The 23192-nt window shown below is 34.9% G+C and overlaps 1 protein-coding gene across 5 annotated transcripts in view; it reads left to right on the top strand.

Moving 5' to 3' along the window:
• Positions 1 to 23192, top strand: part of LOC145684212 (E3 ubiquitin-protein ligase RNF19A-like) — a 278535-nt gene that overhangs the window by 58373 nt on the left and 196970 nt on the right. The window contains exon 1 of one of the 5 annotated variants that reach the window (XM_081756283.1): positions 1212 to 1366. The exons of 3 other annotated variants lie outside the window; for them this stretch is intronic. The gene's annotated coding sequence lies outside the window, so the exon portion shown is untranslated. One more of the 5 variants, XM_081756281.1, reaches the window with a different exon arrangement.

The raw sequence follows: 23192 nt of genomic DNA, 5'->3' as shown, positions 1-23192 counted from the left end.
AAGAAAAATTAGTTATCAATCAACTACTTGATAAACGTAGAAAATCAAAATTTACGGATAGCTTCTCATATATTGAAGAAAATGTGTGACATACAATAGTCACAGTTTTCATGCTTTTGTTTGTTTGTTTTTGTAATTGTAATTAGTATAAAGTGGGGAAATTCAACAGCAAAATGGGAATTTCTACCTCTCGAGATGAGATTGTTTCAGGTTGGCATTACTGTCTAGAAGGAAGAGCGTAAAATAATATTCACACTAACATTTAGTCATTTGCTAGTTTTTAATGTTTGTATCTCAATAATGAACCTCCTTAGTATTTACGTATTATGTCAGTATAATAGAATATTCTTTATAAAAGGGGCTACAATTCAGTTGCACGTTCCATAAAGAAACCAGTTGAGAATGCTCAAAGAACATTGTCAGAACGAACTTAAAAAGAATTAATTTTATTTCTAAGTTTGTATGAAATTGTATATTATTATAACTTTTTATTGGTCAATATCTTGGGAACGGTGTGTGTGACGCGAAAAATTCCATCACTTGTTTCGGATAGGTTTTGATGCATCATCAACTGGAGAGCTCAAAATTAAAAAATTTGCAAATAACAGACACACAGAGAATTCAATAACGAACTCTTAAGTTCGTTGAAAAGTAAATACTGTAGTTCTGTGGCATTCCGTGATGTTTTGGTCATTGCCTCTCCCAAGTAATCGGGCTAATAAGGTCTCAGTCGTTTCAATCAACGTGTTTGCGATTGAAAGAATTATAAATGTAAATCATGAATTTAATATTGCATGTAATTTGTATATAATAACGCGTGTTTCACATGTGCTTACCAAATATTGTAATATTTCGTAACACTATAACGCTCATGTCACGAGTGTTTTTTAATATTCATTTTTTTTTTTTCAAATCAATTATCACAATAATCGCATAGGCTACGTTTTAATGCCGATTCACAAAACCAAAAGTAATCTTAACGGTTGGGTGAAAGATTTCTCTGCATAATACCCGCTGCAAATTGCAACTTTTTTTCTTCTTTAACTATGTTTTGCCCCTTGAAGCAAGCTTTCCACTTTCCCATCTTCAATTAACCTCGCCACATCAAACCCACTCCAAGCCGAATTGGAACTCAGAACACGGATTTATGGAAGAAAAAGAAGAAAAAAGCGCGCTCTGTGTCCTACTTGTATTCAACCTTGCCAGTAATCACGCTCTTACACAGTTCTTTTACAACTGTTGGCTGGCTTTCGTCTGTTGATAAGAGGGGGAAGGGAGAGCAAGAGAGAGAGAGGGGGTAAAGGAAAAACACATCAGTTAAAAGTGCTTTGTCTTTCTGTCAGCTATGTGTAGAAAGTGAAATGAGGTGAGTTGTGTTTAGTAGAAGGTGAAAGATTTCTTCTTTATACACTTTCTTTTGTCGTACAGTTGCAGTGTGTGTATATGTGTGGTCGTGTAATCAAATGTATGTGAGCTGTACTTACTACCTGTGCATACTACAACGTATTACCCGTGTTTTCCCAGTATCATTATTGGAAGTAACATCAACAAATTGTGGGGATCAAGGTTGTCGAATTGAGAGTAACTATTTGAACTAGGAATACTCTCCTGTTTTCGTCTTAACATTTACAACTTTTTCTTAGATTTTTAATTTTTATGTGTGTTTTTTTATACTGTTTTGAATCAGTGAAAGAACAATTTTCGTTTTTATTATTGTTTCAAAATAAAGTGGAAGTGTTGTGAATAGAAAGCTACTGGCTGAGATCTTGTGAATGCTGGATTTACAAGCAGTTAACCCGGAAGTTATCACATCGAAGACTCAGGAAATACATCAGCGGTTATTTGTTCTTTTCCGAGCTAAGAAAACGACACGTAAGTTGATTTAAAAAGATTTTTTTAAAATGTTTTATGAAGCAAAATGCCTCCTTTTTATTTACTTTTGTTGTGTTATTGACACTGTAAAATACCACAAAATGACAAATATAATGAACAGGGAAGTGACCCCAAAAATAGAAGGAAAAAAAATGTTTGAGTCAGTTCTTAGATGACGCCCTAAGACTTATCATTAAAAAAAAAAAAAAAAAAAAAAAAAAATCTTTACTACTGGCACCGTCATCTGTAGATTGTAATCACGAAAGATGAATAATATTGATTTGGAGCATGGGCTTGCTCTCTCAATATTTTTCGTAGCATGCCATTTAAAGTAACGCTGACTTCGAATTCAGTGATCTGCTGTGTCATTTACCTCTACCACGTACAGTTGTGGCGAAGGATTTTTTTTTTTTTTTTTAATATATAAAGAAAAGTAATATATTGTACTAAACAGTAGAAAGTTGTCAAATTCTTTTAAGAAAACTTAATATAACGAGCTACCATGAGGCTATGGCTGCCCACATGACTTTTAATGGAGTAGTGTACGGTTAGCGCATTTGACTCCCAACACAAGGATATCTTCAAAATTCGGGTACTCTTTACAATATGCGCTCTAGCTGTACATCGATAAGTAGGTCCGCTTTAAAAGGGTATAGTAGAGTAAGGTAGAGTAGAGTAGAGTAAGATAGGGATAAGTAGGTTAGGGGTAGAAACGGGTTAGCTTAAGGTTAGGGAAGTTTTGATCCATTTTCATAAAATAAATTGAGCGTAATTTCTCGTTTCTGAGTGAGTATACCAGTTGGAGCGGGCATTGTAAAGTTAATATTGTTCACGATACTAGACCATCACATAAAATTCAGTGCAATCCACCCACTAGGAATCTAATTTGGGATCATGCATTCAATCCCAATCAGGGTGCAAAATCGTGGCTGTGAATTCCCCTTCACTTAATATTTTTGCAATAAAATTCATTCTCCTATTACCCTACTGGGAGTGAATAAAGTTCTACTGTTGCCAGAAGTTTACTAATTCCAGTAATTCATATGTAAATAGTGGTTAAAGTGATATAATGCAAGAGATATAAAATATCGAAGCATTCCAGCTCTTTTTTGTTTAGTTTTATCCTCCTCCCTCTCCTTACTTCGGCTATGATTTTGCACCCTGGTTCTAATCGTTCAGATGCGCAGAACCACAGTATAACCATTATGTTTAATAAGTAGGTACGTTTAATAATTATTGTATACGGGGCGCTTGCTTATTCTTCATTTTATTGGGAGTGCACAAACTATTTTTAAACTACTAGTAGTAATATACTTTATCATGTTTTCTGATATAAAAAATGTCCTACACAGGGTGTTTCAGAACAACAACGACAACATTTGGGAGGTGATTCCTGATACGAAAATAAGACGAAAAGTATAGACCAACCTGGGTGCACAGATGATTCCTTTCGGAGTTATAAGCTGCCGAAAACGTTAAAAAAAAAAAAAAAAAAAAAAAATGAACTTTAAAGGTTCATAGCTTCATTACTATTGGATCTACCATAGTCGGGTCAAAACTTCACTTAGCAGCTCCGGCCTTAAGCCGATTGGACCGATTGCTCATTCCATCATTTAATTCATTTCTCATCAACAGTGTCTCCCTTAGCTCACACGTTGTGATCGTGGGACGTAAATCTCCAATTCTAATACGTTTTGATAGCTGTATTTCTAAGAACTGAACCCCCTTCCAAAGTTCAGGGCTGCGTAGTTACCACTTCACCTTGGACCAGTCTGCTGGCGTTTTTAAGTTGCTGTAATGAAGTTTCCCTAAATATGATCTTGCCTTCTTCATTACCTTCTGTCAAATTCCTAATAAGGCAATTCCTTCTCAAATGGTCAGGTGTGAAATTTTAATATCGTATATTTCTGAATGCAAAAGGACTCCGTATTCAAGGCGACCCCCCTTCCCAATATTTTTAACAAAGCATTACAAAATCATTATTATAACTTTCTATGAACGTGTATTTTCAGAACTTATTATAAAGCTACACTAAAAATCAAATCCGATCGAGACTTCCCTTAGACTTCTTCACTGGAAGGGCCCACTGAATCATCAAACGTTCAAAGGGCTAAACTAGTAGGTGAGGAAGAGAGTAAGTAAGAGCTTAATGGAAGCTCGTCGTGCTGTTCAGTAAAGATAAACTCACGGTGACCCCCTTATTTTTGGGCTCGAAATTGCGGCAAAAAATAAATAAATAAATAAATAAAACTTTGTAATGGATTCAGAAATATAAGTATAGATATTAAAGTTATCTTGGTTGGAAATTTATGTATTTATTAATTTAATGGGGTGTCTATCGGTCACGAAAGTCACGAAAAAGTCACGAAATCAGAAAAGAGTCAAGAAATTTAGCTTTTGAGTCACGATTTTTTTTAATCTGTACAAATATAAGTAAAGACTGGAAAATTCTGTTCTATAAAACATCAAAATTTACAGCCAAAAGTGTATATTTTCGGCTTTAGACGCTACCAAATCGCAAGCAAAGCACGCTTCTATCGCATGTATGAAAATTTAGGCTAATTTGCACCGAAATATGCTCTTGACACGAAAGACAAATAAATAAATACATAAATAAAATAAAGATGGACGCAGAATATTGTAGAGTTGAAAGAGAAGAAAAGGATATTATTACAACAGACCGAAGAGGAAGTTGAAGCACTTCAGGAGATCGAAAAAGCTCAAAAAAGGGTAAAAGAATATTAGCCATTTTAAGAGAGAGAGAGAGAGAGAGAGAGAGGGAGAGAATGAATCCATAAGTTCAACTGTTGACAATCAGTGTGACATTTTTAAAGGATTGTTAACTATTTGTCAATATATGTACACCATGTGTATATTTAAGTATGTACACTCATGTCCAAAATTATTGTTGCACATCTATAAATATGTTGTTGTAGGAATATAATTTGGTAACGAATTACAATGTTACAATGTTAGTATATGTGTAATCGGCAAAGACATGTATGTGACAAATTTCATGTCGAAAGAGCAGTGAATAAGAACAATAAAAAACGAAAATAAAACTTTGTTGTCTATTTAGCAACATTTTGTTTTACTCACTCTAATTTTCGTATTTATTATTCTTTTATTATGAAATTTACCACAAATATAAATTTCCCGATTATACACATAATATCAGTATTAAAAGTACCCTGCAAAATCTTATCAAATTATATTCTTACAAGAGGACAGTTATAGATATGCGACAGTCCTTTTGGACATGAGTGTACGTAAGATTAGTAGATTTGTGAGTGTTTGCTGTTGGGTTAGTTACCGAACAAAACGGATTATATACAGTCAATATACTAGAAAGTGGTGAGGGAAGTTTTTATCGCTCCATGAATAGCTTTTGAGAGTAGAGATAAGAGTATAGGTACTGTAATTAATTTTTTGAATGTTACAAAATTTTCCGTTGAAAAAGTCACGAAATTTTACTATAGAATTTTTGGACGTATACTGTTTAAGAATACATATTTCCCCCAAAACAAGAAGTTTCGAACCATATTTTTTGTTTAAATATAATTTTGGCTATTACACTTTTTCTGTCTTCGAAAATTTCTGTGTATAGTTTCATGTTATGTTTTTGTTAGATGAAAAGTTGCAGATTTTATAAATAGACTCAAGAGTCGTCTTGCACAACCTATTTTTAGTTATAGCATTTTTCTCTGTGTATGCATCTATATGTATTTCTGCGGTGAAACTCTCTGGATTTTTTTCTTATTTTAGTCTTGTACAACGCCATAACCTAGACAATAAAAGTAGTAATTAAAATTATTGCATAATTCAGAAACGGAAATACCGTCCAACATTCACGATTGCTGTAAATGAATTACGCGTTGTCGATAGAAGAGTTATGTACAGCAATTGTTCCCTGCGACACGATTTCGCTATTTCTCCTTGCAATAAAGGATAACGTACAATGTAAAATTGATATAAAAACATAAATATTTTTTTATTGAAATATAATATTGTTTTTATATATACCGTAAAGAATATACCTACATTGTGTTAACTTCGTTTTTCTTAGTTCTCTAGATTAATTGGATGAATTGTAATGAATTCCTTGTTAACTGGTATTATGCGATGGAATTTGCTGTCATAAGGTATACTTCAAAAGTAAACGTTATTTGGCTGTTTGTGATTATGAAAACAGCACATTCCATCGGTTCAATAACATCTAGGCCGGAATGTTACTTTTGTTAGTAAACACGTGTTCTTAAACAGATGCATATTTGAGTTTAACAATCGTATGATTTTGATTATGAGGTCAATGGGGTAGGGAAGCCAACGGGACTTGAGAAATAAGCTTAAACGTCCAATATTTACCAATATCCTCTCAATTTTTCACTTTTTTTTTTTTTTTTTAAAGCAGTTTGGTTTACCAACCAAAACTTTCGTACAAAGTATTTATCCTGGCTGTCCGTATATCCATTTGTCCGGAAGTCAAACGAGCTTGTCCGTCTATTCGAGAGAGAGAAATGTAAATTTTGATTAGAATGTAGAGGGTAAAAAGTTCTGGAATTGAATTAGTTGATGAACGTGGAGTGGTAGAAATTAATTACTTATAGAGCACAAATGATAGTAGATACTAATGGTGGGCACACCGAAACCGGTTTTTGAAGATTTAAACAACCGTTTTTGACCGAAACAAGTATTCACCGAAACCGGTTTTCTTCAAAACCGATCCCGGTTTTTCCAAAAGTGGTTATATTTCATACGAGAATATTGTTTCGTTCTGTGGAAACCGCTTCCGTTTCCACAGAAATAGTCTTGTGTTTTCCAAAAGTTTTCACCGAAACAAATTTTGGTGAAGACCGAACCGGTTTTGGTGAAATACCGGTTTCTCGGATTTCGGTTTTTCTAGAAACCGGTTTTTATATATTAAAAAAACTGTTTCGCCTATCCCTAGTAGATACCTCTGTCCGTCTCAAACCTCTTGACGTTTGGCGAAAGGCAATGGCGCGTAAGAGCGACGTTGTTGGATTTCATTTCCTTTCCTCTACAAGTATGTATAACGTGATTATTTTTTTTTTTTTTTTTCGTGAAACACAGATGGGCAAAAGAAATAAACGCTTCAAACCGAGAAGGTAAAAGAATGAATCACTGTACGTAGAATCATGCTTTTCTTCCCTGATTATTTAGAAAAGATTTTTTTTTCTTAACATTCGATTAATAAAGACATTTTTGAATGCAAATACTATTTCTCCCAAGCATAGAGTATTAGACAACTTCGCGTAATTTTCATTTGGTATTGAGAAAAATCACGCCGTAAATGTCAAGAGGTTGGAGACAAACAATACAATCGATTAAACATTTCAAGAATACATTTCATCATTCTATTTCTCTCTCGATTAAAACCTCAAGTGATAGAAATCCCCTACAAGCTTCGGTTTCAGTATTCATCTACTGAGAGCAAAATCAGCAAGAAACGCATTTTTGCAATCGATGTAGGGATCTCAGAATAGGTAGCATCTTCTTATCCTATTCAAATCGACACTGACATAAATAAACCACTCCCGCTTTTAACGTTGATCGCTATAGAATAAAAGCCAGAATAATAGCGAGACGCGGTCTCAAGAATCCAAGTTCATCTCCATTGCCTCTCGCTTTACGAAATTAATGTCACTTCCGGTTTCAGTATTAACCCATTGATATAATATTTTCACAACATATGATATACTATTAAGAATATCGTTTATTTAGGTTTCAAAGGGGATAAGAGAAGTCATTTCAGCTATTCACAGAAAGTTAAAACTAAAAGACATCGAGGAATGAGACCATCTCGCAATCGGTTGTGCATTACTCGACTTGGCAGTCCGGCTCTCACAGACGGCTGTGCACACCAAGGTGTTGAGAAAACAGGGTGGATTGATTTAAATCAGTCTGATTTAAATCGCGATTTAAATCAAGATTTAAATCACTTGATTTATTTAAATAAAAATCGTTGATTTAAATCGAATTCCGAAATAAATTAATTTAAAGTGAAAATAAGTAAAATCTCGTTTCTGTTTTGTTATTTCGATTATGGAAGTTAATAATCATACTACAATGAGACTCAAATGTACATTATAGTATGAAAACAAGTGTCATGCAGAGGATGATTAGGGAAAATCCCGTTTGGAACAGGTAACGGAGCAATCCTGCTTTCTTCTTTTCGTAACATTGGGTTTGGGTTTTTAAATCGTTCACTATTCCAACGGGGAAATCACCATCGACATTTAAGACGAAAATTGTTTTTTGTGCGTTTCTGTTTGTTTGTTCCCAGATAATAGGGCGTATTTAGAGGGATCCTATCCAGTCTCCATTTTTTTTGTTTGTTGTTAATTTTTTAACTTTAGGCGACATTTATGTATTTCATGCCGCAAGCTAGTTCTGAGTTTTTGAAAATAGGCCCCTTCCAAATATCAGTAACTTTCGTAAAAAAAAAAAAAGTGTCATTTTGAAAAACGTTGCTGTACTTTTTCCTTAATGCTTAACCTTTTAAATTATATCACCTATTTTTAGGTGATAGGGTAGAATCTTCATTATTCGATTAAAAAAAGTACCAATAAGGCTTTTTACTTCGTTTTCTTCAAGACTAGAGGCATTTTAGAACACGTTACATATGCTTTCACGCCCTTCTGCGTTGAGGTATAGTGTGTGATGACGTCATAATCGTAAAAAGATATTTTTTGTTATGCGTATTATTATTATTATTTGGCGAGTTACATTTTGCATTCAGAAGACTGAAATTTTGCACACTCGTTCAGTGCACCCCTTAATAATTTTCAGATGTTTTCAGATCTCTGCGTGAAAACAGCGGGGTCCAGAGGGGCAAAAATATTTTTAAAAATGGATATTTTTAACAAAAAATAGCTTTTTTCGTGATTTTCACGCCTCAGGTGGAGACATATGAATGATACGGTTTGAAAGGCTGTTGTATTCTGAAGAAAATGATGTACGTACTATGCTCCTAGGATAAATAGGGATGTCTCAGGAAACTGTTACCTGAGATCCTGTTTTATACGGGAATCTGGGGTATTTGGGAATATTATTTTTCGCGGGCTTACTTTTGCACCTACAAGATTGAAATTTTGCACTTTTACTCAGTGCACCCCTCAGTATTTTTCAGATTTGTTTCAGATCTCTGCCTTAAAACAGGGAGAGGAGTCGGGTCCACAGAGGTATTTTTTTTTAAGATATTTTTATCAAAGTATTCCTTTTTTCGTGATTTTCCCGCCCCAGATACATGATACATTTGAAGGATACCGTTTGAAAATTTGTTTTATTCTAAAGAGAATAATGTACAAATCATGATCCTAGACAGGGTTGTCTGGTTTAAACCAAAAACGAAAAATGTTCGTAAAAGTGTAAGTGTTCGTAAAATCTTAATGAACACACATTTGTGGGTTATCACGTTTCACTCCCGTATATTATTTGTATTATATTCAGACCTAAATTTCCCATTCATTTCTGAAAGAGATTATACTACAAAAGCAACTTAAAAAAAATCAGTTTATGAATGTTTCTTTTGTGATTTTTTTTAATAGTTTGTTATTATTGTTATGCAATTGCAATCAAAGAAATTCTAAATATTGTTTCGTTTTAATAATGTTTATTATTGATAAAATACATTGAAATGCCGTACTTTGGGGGGAGGGGTATACAAACCCCACGAGAGGTATTTATTGAAATCAGACGTATCTTTTATAACTATTTATGTATAAATGGGTCAGAGCCAAAGTGAACTCAAATAATTCGTATCTTCATTCATTTTTCTTACTGATATGCAAATTAAGTCGTCGTATTTCTTTAACTTGGACTAATAAAAGTCGTAGTGAACTAACTTGGACTAAATTAGTTCTTGAAATTGTCCATATGTAATTCTGTATAATGGTTTTACTTGTGCAACTGATTATCTTTTTCTGAAATGACTCTTGACAGTTATATTAACAATTATGTAAAGATTAGTACAACGTATTTTTTTATCAGGAGTTCTTCGTGAGTGAGTCGGCAGACGTATCGCGTTTGTGGCCAATTGGTCCCGGTTCAGAGTTCAAACGGAGGATAATTTCACTCGGATGTAAGCCGAGAAGCGGTTTGGATTCCACTTTGGGCTTATGTCACCCCTTGTAGCATAACCCGGTTGTTGCATAATAACACCAAGGCGAAAGAAAGAAACTTGTTTCTGTCCACATGTGGTATAAGTGTGTAGAGCAAATTATTTAAGCCAGAAAAAAACTGGTTTAAACCCAAAAAAACGGATTTCTGGTTTCAAAAAATAAAAATCATGGTTTTTGCCAACCCTGATCCTAGGATAAATAGGGATGTCTGAGGAAATTGTTATATTATATCCGGGTCATCTGGGGCATTGTGGGAATGTTCTTAGCTCATTGTTAAATAGTTTCCTCACCCTTACTACTCAAGATAGAAGCTCGAAATTTTGTACACACATTTAGTACACCCCTTAATATTTCCCAGTTGCTTTTGAAATCTGTGTGTTAACACAGGGGAATCCAGAAGGGATCAAAAATTTTTTTAAAGAAAAGTTAAAAAATGCCGATTACTCTCAAAATTTTCCGCTTCAGGGACATGATAGGGAAATGTGAATGTTACCGTTTCAAAAGCTGTTCTATTCTAAAGAGAGTGATGTATGTACCATGATCCTAGGATAAATAGGAATGATGTTGTAGCTGCTTGACTGAAAGTCTATAATTTATCTTTAAAAAGAGCCATAATTTCAAAGGGTTAAGAAACATTGTTTGGGATTGATATAGGTTAACGATTGGGAATAATTCAAAATTCAACCCCAATACTTTCACTTAAATGGCATAATTAGCATTTAATACTAATACCTAAAGCTTTTTCTTCAGTTCGCGGCTTGTATTATACGAGGAGAAAGATTTGATTTAAATCAAAAAATCGATTTAAATCAAAAAAATCAACAAAAATGATTTTTTAAAAAAAATCATGATTTTTTTCCACCCTGGGAGAAAATATCACACCGTAGAAACCAAATTCCTTCACGTGGTGTATGTATGACACTGCTGTTTATTTGTTTATTTATTTATTTATTTAAGGATTGCAGATGACAAAGAACAATAATGTTAATTTCTCGACGGGATTTGCTAAGGAGAAAACTTTTCGATATTTTTGTGATGTCTTTATCCTTGCATAGCCCACGATTTGTGTCGCCCACGTGAACAAGAAACATTTTTTTTTTTCGTTTCATAATTTTACTACAAATCTCGTCTCATCTCTGTTCTGGAAAAGGTTTTCTCGTTTCGAAATATTTAGTCTCACTTGGTAAATTTATGTATTTTTTTTTCCTAATTTAATCTAAAGTTCGAGAACCCTTCCGTGTCATGAGAAGTCCATGAAAGGTGATAATTTGAACCATGTTTATTAGTAGATATTGAATTACGTGACTTCGAACTTCGGTAAATGTACACTCACGTCCAAAATTATTGTCGCATGTCTATAAACATGTTGGAGGAATATAACTTGATAACGAATTCGCCCGGTATTTCTTATAATGTTAGTATGTGTATAATCGGCAAAGACGTATATTTGGCAAATTTCATGTCAAAAGAGCAGTAAATAAAAACAATAAAACGAAAATAAAACTTTCTTGTCAATTTAGCAACATTTTGATTTACTCATTCTAATTTTCGTATTTATAATTCTTTTCCTTTGAAATTTACCACAAATATACATTTCCCGATTATACACATAGTATCAGTATTAAAAGCACCCTGCAAAATCATTATCAAATTATATTCTTACAAGAACACAGTTATAGATATGCAACAATAATTTTGGACATGAGTGTACTTATGTTCATACAATCACCTTATTAATTATACGTTTTATACTATAAATCATGTAACACTAAATTAATGTTTGAGATACAGTAAAACCTGCCTTCAACGGACCCTTTATTAAACGGAAAACTGTCTTAAAGGGAAATATTTCATGGTCCCATGGATTTTGGAGTAAAAGACATGTAAAAGTCCCTTTATCAAGCGGAAACTGTGTTATGCGGACAACGGAAAGCAAAATAAACCTTTAACGGAAAATTCTGAGTTTCAGACTACATCGTTCAGAAAATTTTTAAACATCCTGTGAGAGGGTAAACATATACTGTCTGCGATAAATACTTCGTTCTTTTGTTAAATCTTTATGGGCAGTGTTGACCTTCCTCAATCACTACTCATATTCAGCTCCCACAACTTTTCGCTAGTCCTACGTAGCATGTCAGCTGTCAGTCTTCTTGTAGGCGTACTTCTGTTCCGCTTGTGTAGCAACTAGCGACAGCCAACAAAAATGAGAAGAAAACTGACAAAACAAAGTTCTGGAAAAAAGGAATTGAGGTAAAGCAGAAGTTATATATCTCCATCACGTGTCGTGAAAACAAGGAGGAAAGAGTTCAGAGGACTTTCAAAATTCCAGAGAAAGCTTTTCTGTGTCCTGAAGTATACCGCAGCCAAGTAGTAGCAATGTATGCAAAAAATCCTGCTTGACTATTGGGAAAAATAAAGGAAAGTGTGCACAGCATATTTTGTGTTTTTTTTTTTTTTTTTTTTTTTTAAGTATTAATCCGTAGAAGGAAAAAGTACTGTAACTGAACAAGTTGCGTACATCAATATATTTTCTCATTATGTCCGTTATAAGCATATATATATATATATATATTTTAACGGAAAGGTCTATCTCCATTAAGCGGAAACCTGTCTTTAACGGAAATTTTTGCGAGTCCCGCTCGATTCCGCTGAAAACAGTTTTCACTGTATAATACTTGTGTGAACTAGTGTTCTCCACGAGACTTGAGAATGTGTCATCTCTTCCCGAAAACGAGACCGTGGACCTGTGTGACATAGTCGCTTACGCTCTCATCTTTAGTGCGAGCGGTTCTGGGTTGAGTTTCCGGTGGAAACACCTAAATGTATAAAGATCTTTTTTCAGGCCAACCATCGTAAGTAAAATTTCCTGGGTCCCTCATTCACACCAAGCAAATGCCCGGATGGTACTTAATATACAACTCCCAGGCCGCTTTCTTGTTCCCTTTCCCGTTTCTACGAATAGTGTGCTCGTCGAGGGACATTATCCTTCATACATGACGCGTTTAAGGCCGTAATGACAGTATTAGAAATATGTCGAAAATGAGACTAGAATTGTCATTTTTATTTTCTTCTTTTTCTTCTTATTATTATTATTTTGTGTTGTGTCGAATTTCAAAGTGTTCTTGTCTTCATGGGGATGTAGCCCTACGGGAATATAATTGATCTAAACTAAGAAACCTTTTCTAAGAACTAAATAGTGTGGGACTATGGTACACTGAGAAATGTTGATATTTTAGTCATTTCCACAATACTTGTACTTCGAAAACATGAAATGAACACCTGGCCTTCCCTACGTATTCTTCTTACCATTTTTTTTTTTTTTTTAAATTTATGAAAGCAATGTTATTGGTGATAAACGAAAGAAAAAAAATACTGTCCGAAGATTGGAAAAATATCAATCAATAGGCCTCATTGAGGTGAACAGAGCGATATGGTAGAATATGTATATACAGGGTGTAACATTAATGCATGTCCAAAAGTGACGCGATGATTGCGGACATCCAAATAAGTAAAAATGTTCCTATAAACATGGGTCCGATGCCGCTTCGTTTCCGAGATAGAGGGTGTTCAAATAATGGAAATGTTCAATATTACAGGAATAATAACAATCAATATGCCTGTGCAGATACATTTACACTATCATAGACAATGAAACTAATCAACATTTGAGGTTACTGATCTGTCAGTGTTGCCAACCTGGTACAATGTGTAATGTTTTCAAATAGCACCTGACGTCCACACGTTAGCATGAGTGCTGACATCAAAACATTCGTGAACATGGGTAAGTTATTCTCATGTGTATTCATGTGTAACGACACAATAACACTTCCATGCAAGAGTTGTGATCTATGAATTGTTCTTTCCTATTGTGTGCTGTTAATTTACTTTACACTTGGACGCTTTGTCTTTTGAAAACGAAGCGGAATCTGCCTCATGTTTAGGAACGTTTTGATGTCAGCGTTCATTTGCTAAAGTATGGCCGTCTAGTGCTATTTGAAAACATAATACTTTGTACCAGGTTGGCAATACTGACAACCCAGTGACCTCAAATGTTGATTAGTTTCGTTCTCTATGATAGTGTAAATGTATTTGCACAGACATAATTCCACTTGATTGTATTATTCCTGTAATATTGAACATTTTCCATTCACTTTTCCATAGTGAGCCATTGGTGGGATTCGACATTTGAACACCCTCTATCTTGGAAACGAAGCGGCATCGGACCCATGTTTATAGGAACATTTTTACTTATTTGGATGTCCGCAATCATCGCGTCACTTTTGGACATGCATTAATGTTACACCCTGTATAAACCCTCATGCATAGCTTTCGAGAAAGTAGTTGCAATTCGTCATATTTTTACTATAGAAACACAAATATTAATGCTCAAATGTAAATATGGTTACAGCTCTTGTCCTATTTGGAATTAAATTTATTATTATTATTAATAATAATAATACTGTTTTAAAGTTAATTTTAAATCGGCACATAATCTTAGATTCCAGCCTGATTCAGCCTGATCGCTGGCGACATCTATTAGCATCAGGAAGACAAGCAATAGCGCAGGTAGCGGCATGTATTAGCGTGATTGTTTACTATTAGAAATTAGCTTGATACACTGAATCAATATCCGCTGATAAATAGGATACTATATTACATGTGAAATTTCAGTGGAATTGACGAGATTTCCTTTATATTTACGAAAATCTAATGTTTTAACTTCCAATAAAACTTTTAACTGTGATTACTCATGACGTGGAAAAAATTGTACTTTCAAATGTTATATGTAAGAATGTGCTGTTTCGAAGAAGACGTATTGTTTACGGGTAGTGCCATCACAAATGTAACCTCGTCCTTGGATGTCAAGTATTCAAGTATTCATTGTATGTATGTCTGAGTCTGAGTGAATATGAATGAATCGGGTTCGTTATTGTAAAAAGAAACATCCTATTGTCTTTCTTAAGTAAATTGTTCGTTAATGACATGATGAAAAAACATGTTTATGTCAGCTGAAAAATAATTGATTGACCTCGCAAGTTGTTTGTTTAGTCTAATTGCCTTGTCTATATTGTTCTATAATGTAATTATCTCTTGTCTGTGTTGTTTTATTCGTGTAATACAGTGAAACCACTTTAACGGACACATCGGTAATACGGGCAAACTTTTACCGCGTCAAAAATGAGATTGTTTTAAGATAGAGAACCCTCTCTTTTACGGACACATTGAAATACGAACACGGACAGTCTTTTCTAATCCTCAGCGTTCTTGTAATCTCCCTAAAAGGGAAAGGAATTAGTCTCAGCTACTATGTATTTACAGTGCCGTATACTGTTTTGATGGCTTTGGCTACCACTAACCTTTATAACACCTGAACATTTATATTATTTTATTATACAGTATTGTATATTCATAAATTACTACCTTTATTTATTTTGTAAGCATACAATATACAGTACATGCATACACGAAGCCCATGATATTTATATATTTGTAAATTATGAGATTGAACAGTCCCAGTAATCCCCGTAAATTCGTTCCATTCGAACTACTCATTGAGGAAGATCGAAATACAGTGTTTTATCAGCTTCACTGCTTTTTCTCGAAACTGCGCGGTTCGAATGCAATTCTTAAATTTAAAAAAAAAAAAAAAAAAAAAAAAAAAAAAAAAAAAAAATCGCTGTAGCTTGAGAACCGCTGCCTTAGTGCATTACATTATTGGAAGAAAATGTTTATCATGCGTGCTCGAAACCTTTCAAGTTCAAGGCTTTCATGTGTGTTTTTCTCTCGAAGATAGCAAGCATGGATGCCATTGGAGATAAGCGGTCAGTCGAGAAAGAAAGGACAAGTGTAGAGACCTTGTTTTGTTTTCATATGCAAAATTGAGAGAGAGAGAAAAAAGAAACACTCGACACAATAAACTCATCAGAACGGGAATCTAGAATATTAAAATGTTTCGTGCACCGGTAACTGCAGGTTTTTTTTTTTTTTTTTTTTTTTTTTTTAATGAGAAAGGCTGGTACGGCGAAAGACCAACAACGCACAAGCACAGTTGCAAATATACACGCGTTAATAATGCATCTTAACTAATTTTATTAACAATAGCAATCATACTATAGTGCTATAGTATTTAATCTATATAAAAGAAATAGTCTTAACTGTGTGTCTAACTGATCAACACCTAGGCCAAATTGCTTGAGTTAGAAACTTGAAATTTGGACAGCACGTAGGATTGGTGATGTCAAGTACCACTAAGAAAATGAAAAATGAAAATATCTAAGTTTTACGTCCCTCGATTATGCCGGTTAGGCTAAAGGAGACAGTGAAGATGAGAAATGAATGAAATTGTGGAATGAGGAAACGGGAGAACCCCGAGAAAACCCACGAGCACGGTGTTCGTCCACCACAAGTTCCACATGGCGCGAGCTGGGATCGAACCAGGGACCCCAATCACTGGAGGTGAGCGGTATACCATTGAGCCACCGCACTCCCCTCAAGTACCACTAAGGTTTCACATAATAATGTAGAAAAAAAAATTGAAAACGGGTAATTCATTAAAAATAATTTCAATACATAAAACACAAGAAAATACATACATTAAAATTCTCAATGGTCAATCATATGGTTCGTATCCCACGTTAAACCGTAGGTCCTTATCTTATGTAGTGTCGGTACTGAAAGGAGTGGAAAACAAGTATAACCAACCAAGTATATTACGTAAATTTTTGTTGCTTCTAATTGTATTGTAATGAAGACTTTGCATCTCTTAAGTGTCTCATATCTTTTTTCTTTCTTTTCTTTTTTTAATACGTACAGGACATATCGACATTCACCACCACTTGTTCTTTAGCTAGTTCAAAAGTAGTTTCTGTTACCACAATCGATCGAAACTGTAATATGATCGAAACGAAACCGGAAGACGAAGGCTAAGATGCTAAAACCAATTTATTCTTAAATCTAAAATTGAGATGTCGGACAAATAGGAAATAAAAACACAGGCTGTTGATTTTTTTTCCCTCTGAATACTGTTACATTGAATTGCAGTGTTAACAGCGTGAATTAATTTCTTTTCACACTAACTTCGTTTTAAAAGTGACCAGGACTATCATTTATTTATTTTTAAAAAAAAATGAATAGTTGTACGAGAAAAATACAAATTTATAACTAAACGTGCAAGAAAAACCTAAAACTTACGGGTTGAAAACGTAAGATCTGGCAACCCTATATCTAATCTAGTTGTGTATATATTAAATAATTCATTAAAGTCACTACGTTTGTGACTTAACTCTTGAGCCACGCGGCCAATCTCGATGAAATTTGCTACGTAGATTAGATCCGAGCCTAGGATGGTTTTTATAATTTCACTTTGACGGTACAACTTAGGTGAGAGGGACATATTTTAAAATGGCCGAAAATGACATATAAAGGTCGAATCCACAGTTTTCGGGGTCGTTGAGATGAACCGTGACATTTCTGATGCCATTTAAACCCAAATCCATTCTCCAATTTAGGGAGGGAGAGAAATGTAAAAAACGATAAAAAAATTGACCTATATTAGTGTCGAATCCAGTTTTCTGGGTCTCTGAGACGAACAGTGACACTTCCGATGCCTTTCAAATTCAAATTCAACCCATTATGTCCAAAGTGAAACGTATTCTCTTTGTGCGAAGAACTGGTATTCTGTTAGTTACAAAAAAAAAAAAAAAAAAAAGAACTGAAAAAAGATCAACATTCTCTGATTGCAGTTCGTAGAAGAGATTTTGTTCCACACTTACGTACACCTTCTTTGGATCAATATATAACCTTTGCTGCGTAATTAAGTGATACTGTAAAGTTAATACTACTCTTAGAATGTTTAATTCTTCTTTAAAGTATACAACAGTTAAGTGTTAGATCAATTTCATTAAGTAACTGGATACACTGTCTGAAAATCAAATATTAAATTACGTAACTGAACTCCGTGAGAGAACCTCAAGATTTCATGATAGACTTAAAGACCCACACTTTCTCACTTGTTCCTAGGGTTGCCCACTAGATAAGGTTTGATGTTCCATCTCATGTTTGTATTAGATAAGCTCGCGTGTCGTCTCCTGTACTGGACAACCATAAATGTGGCTGTTAATCTCAAGATTATCATCATTGCTGTACTAAAGAATACTAAGATAGGGTATAAGATTTTTTAAAAATCTTATTACAATAAAACCAGGAGAAATTTCGATTACGGCAAATCTTTCAAATTTCATCGAAATATAAGGTCATGAAATTTAAAGTCATGATATTAAGAATGAACTAGCTGAACCTGCGCTGTTTACACAGTTCACAGTTCTAATATGAACGTGAATCTCCTTCCTACTTCTATATCTGTGCAAGTCTCTTTACGGACACAAAGTACAGGAAGACTCTCAAAGGGAGTGAATTGCTATAAACAAATATATAAATGTAGTATTGTAATATATAAAATGTTGGGGGTGAGTTTGTGGCAAATTTGGATAAGTGATAGATGATACCAAATGCATATATTTTTTCATTTTAATTCCATATCCGATTACTCCTCATTGTGGGTCCACAGGCCTTCGAAGTTGCCTTTACAGTAGGTTTTGTCATTCAGATAAAAAACAAAACGCCTGAAATGTCCACCAACCCGCTGTACGTAGCTCCTCTACTGGTTGCCTTTCACAAGGGTATGAACCTTAACGTCCTAGTGGCAATATTAAACTAATAGGGTCAAAACGACATTAAACTGTGGAATAGAAAAACGAGGAAATGTTTTTTGAACATTTGAATGAGAACTGGGAAATTACACAAAATTTGGAATCGACTAGCGAAAACGACCCGTTTCTAGCACTTGTGGTTTTTGAGATAACATTGTCGAAATAATTGGCCACAAACATATAAACTTTTCTTGACTACAAACATACAAACGTATCATTTTAATATATAGATATATGTTGCAGGGTACGTTCTAACTTGTTGATACAGTTGATTTTATAACACCTTAAACCGTAGTTAACTGAAATGAAGTTAAATTATGTATATTTCTAGGTTGTGATGACGTGTTTACGGTGATACTATGTCGCAGCCGGTGTCATTATAGCAATGCCAATCCTGGGATATTGTGAAGGTCACTTTAAATTAGTAATTACATTTCTAAAGCTCCTAATCAAATAAACAGCAGAATGGCCTTGATGACTTGTTAACACTTAAGTTGAAATGCTGGGAACCATATATCCAAGCTGATATTTAATACCTAAATATAAAATTACCGGTTTTTGTCCCTGACATAAGAGATCTAATTACGTTGAACGATTCTCTCGATTCACAAAGCACCAGCGGATAGAAGATTCAAAAGTAGGGGTATTAATTGGTTTGTTGTTGTATCGCCTGGTTTCTTGTGTCTATTTTATTTTATTTATTTTTTTTTTAATTCAAGTCGTCTGTTGAACATAGTAAGAGTACATCTTTTCATGTACAGGGCAGTCCATTCAGTAATACACTGTTTCATGCTATGTTTTCAGCGGAAACATCGTTTACTGTGTCAGTTATGGGGACGATTCAACATTGGGACCGCGGCCACTGAGTTTCATAGTGACTGGATGTACAGTACTTCAACGGTGTCGCGTCTGAATGAGAATGTTTTAAATTACTGCTTAGAATTTGCTTTAACAGGCACTACTTTACCTACTCAATCGTTTAATTGAAAAATTGTAATATTCTTATATTTTATGCATAATAATTATACAGCGTTGTGATTAGCAACAAATGCTTATTTGCTCTTTTACAAGTTGTTAAAAATAATACTGCATTATAATATAGGTCGTTTTGTGTAGTCCTAATGTTCCACGAATTAGTGTTTCAAAGAGTTGTCAATCCAGCTGGATGGATACTAGGATGTCATGAGTCCAAGCACAGATGATGATGACAAAGGCAACTTTCTGGTGCATAGGGTCCTTGCTTCGATCCCAGCTCGCGCCAGGTGAGCTTTGTGGTGGACAAATACCGCTTGTGGGGGTTTCTCGAGGTTCTCCCGTTTTCCTCCCACTTTCTTCATTTCATTCATTTCTCATCAGTCTCCTTTAGCCTAGCCGGTGGGACGTAAAACTTAGATTTCATTTCATTTTAAATTTGAATTTCGGTACAAACTTCATCTTACAGTTTCATCAGTTGTTAACGTATGTTGTATTTTTGTTCTTTTACAGTGTTTTTGCCCCTTGTGAGGATAGCGCCTTTGATATAAATTCGAGTAGAGAGTTCGGAACCTACTTCAAGCAGTAGGTTCTGTCTCGTGTATAACTTTCGTTTTGGAAAGGGATATATTGAACATCCAATTAATCATGTATAAACCTCTTTCACTTTCTTGCTCATCACGTTTGTTACATGTACTATGTTCTTTATAATTAACTGTATTAAAAACTAAGATATAATTGCCCATAGTATACTGTTCAAACTGTAATGCAAAAGGAAGGTGCACAACATAGCGCCTACTTCCTGCATACAGATAAATCCGAACATTTTAATGGAAAACGGAAATGTATTTTTTTTTTTTCGGGCATTCATTTATTCATCCTGTATTCCAAATCGCTAAAGGAAGGGAAAGAAAGTACATTTTAAATAATCCTTACTTCCGACAGTTCATAATCATTTATAAAGCATTAGTTTATTATTAATTCTCTTTGTTCTTTTTCTCTCTTTTTCTTAACGTGACAAATTAAGAATCCATCTGCGTCGTGACTCTCGAGTTCCGCTTGTATCTATGGATATGGTAATATGTAAGTACAATAGATCTAAATTTAAAAATATGAACAAGGAGTGCAATTTGCAATTTGTTTCACTAAACATGTGCAAGTTAAAAAAAAAAATGTGCTTTTCAAATCAGATCAGAAGAGAAGATAAAAATGAAGCAGTTTGAACGGTGACTCAGTGGTAGAACGCTTACTAGTGGTGTGAAGGTTCACGGTTTGTTCCCAGGTGATGGATAATATCGTGTTTGTGGGTTTTGTCTGGGTTCTCCCGTTCCCTCCCGCATTGTCATTCCACCAATTCTTCAATTGAAGGGGTAATTTGGATAAGGACGTATCGACCTATTTCCGGTAAAATGAGATATACATATTTTCTGCAAGTTTGCGCATGTCCGTATCTGTCTAAGGGGTGTTAAGGTAATATCTCTGCTCCGTAGCGAACGCCTGTCTCCAAAAATAGTGTGTGAAAACGTTTGTTAATTGGATAAGGGCGTTTGATTTTCTGCTCTCCTGAAAAATTGCTAGTTACGCCCTTATCCAAATTTACCCCTCAATCACACGTGTGCTTTAGCCTAAAGGACATAAGTATGGAACGTTAAGTAATAGTAATAGTAATAATAATAAATAATACATATTCAATCGTATAATCAAATATTCAATATGACATAAACTGATATGTCGTGATATACCTTCTTCTAAGCCTTTTTCCCCAGTTGGCTGGGGTCGGCTTTTCGGATCGCTGTATTCCATCTGTTTCTATATTGTGTCATATCCGCTGTGTCACCACACTGCACCATTTCGTGTTTAACACAATCTCCTCACTTCTTTGGTCAGCTTCAGGCTCATTTCCCACTCACTTCTATAGCATCTACTGGGTGATCTACGTATTCGAAAGATCATCTTCTTACATGCCCAAACCATCTCAGTCTATTTTCTTGCAGTTTTTCCACTACTGGTCACACCTTTACTGTTTCGAGATAATTTCATTCTTAATTTTGTCCCTCACGTCACTCCACACATCCACCGCAGATTTTTCATCTCCGCAACATGCAAGTTCAGTTCTTCTCTCCGCTCTGTATAATAAGGCAGGTCTCACTACTGTTTCGTAAACTTTTCCTTTAAGAGCCGTCTGCACCAATGAAGTTCAACTGTTGAACGAGGGTCATAAGCAAGTTCGGTGAAAATGTCTGTTGCACGTTCAAGATTAGATCTCGGTCAAATGGTGGATAAACTTGGTTTTAGCTTGAACACCCGAATTTGGGGGTTTAAACTTCGTTGATCGAAGTCAGTCTGTTTACATTCAATAATGTCATTGTGTTTTTCCATGAATGAAATTACAATAGATTTCTCATGTACGGAAACATTTTTTGCTCGTGGTTTCATTATTTTTTCCATCACAATCACGATCACTGAAATTAATTACCCACAACTCTATGCACACAGTCTCGAAAGTCGAATTGACCAGCACGCGGTATGCTTTCTTCATTTGTTACTTTGTTAGACGAAGATTAAAGAGAAAAGACGACAACCAATCAGAATCGATTTTACAAATTGACCTAAGTTTACTTAAACGAGATGTACTGAACTTCGACTTTCAATGGTGCAACAAAAGTCCTGGAACCACGTTTAAACTTGAAAGTTTAATGTTGAACGCTCGTTTAAAACTTCGTTGGTGCACACTGCCGTAAGGTGTACTGGTAACGTACGGTCACACAACACTTCTGCCCCTTCTCTCCACTTCATCCAACGGTTTCTAATTCTTCTATTTACATCATCATCTATTCCTGCAGTTTCCTGCAAAATTGATCCCAAGTACTTAAATGTCTTCATTACCACCAGGGGCGTCCCAAGAAATTTTTCTGAGTAGGGGCCTATCTCCAAGGTTGCTATATTACGTCTGGTATTTAATATACGTGGTTTGCTATATTATCTATACATTTTCGTGAATCAGAGGGGGGGCACCCTGCCCTCCCGTTCGGGCGCCCATGATTACCATCTCTTTTTGTCGTAATATAACATCTACAAACTACAGTTTTGTGTGAGCATACAAAGATAAGCAAGGCCTTGTGGACGTGGGATCCATACCGCAGAGCTCCTACCGGAAAACGAACCCGGGCCTCCCACGACAAAGGCGCGTACGCTAACCACATAGCCACAAGGAAATTAGAAGTTTTGAGTATTGAATTCGCATAGTATACCGTAGTTTTACACTGTGAAACGAAACTGACTTGTTTTTGTTTCTTTCTTGTATTCCTTTCCCCCCGCTTCTTTCCTAAGAAGAGATCTTCTGAATATTCTGTTGAATATGTGGCATCTGCGCATTATTTTATAGAAGATAGTACTACTGTTTACAATGGAAATCGTTTCTTTATTTTTAGCTTACCGAAAATTCTATTTATACTTTCTGTCACACTGGGTGTCTCATTTGCATTACGTGCCATTCGTG

This window comes from Thermobia domestica, chromosome 4 (genome assembly GCF_964235325.1).
Source record: "Thermobia domestica chromosome 4, izTheDome1.hap1.1, whole genome shotgun sequence".
NCBI classification, from domain to species: domain Eukaryota; kingdom Metazoa; phylum Arthropoda; class Insecta; order Zygentoma; family Lepismatidae; genus Thermobia; species Thermobia domestica.
The sequence above is the reverse complement of the archived record's forward strand: the minus strand, read 5'-3'. Positions and strand labels throughout refer to the sequence as shown.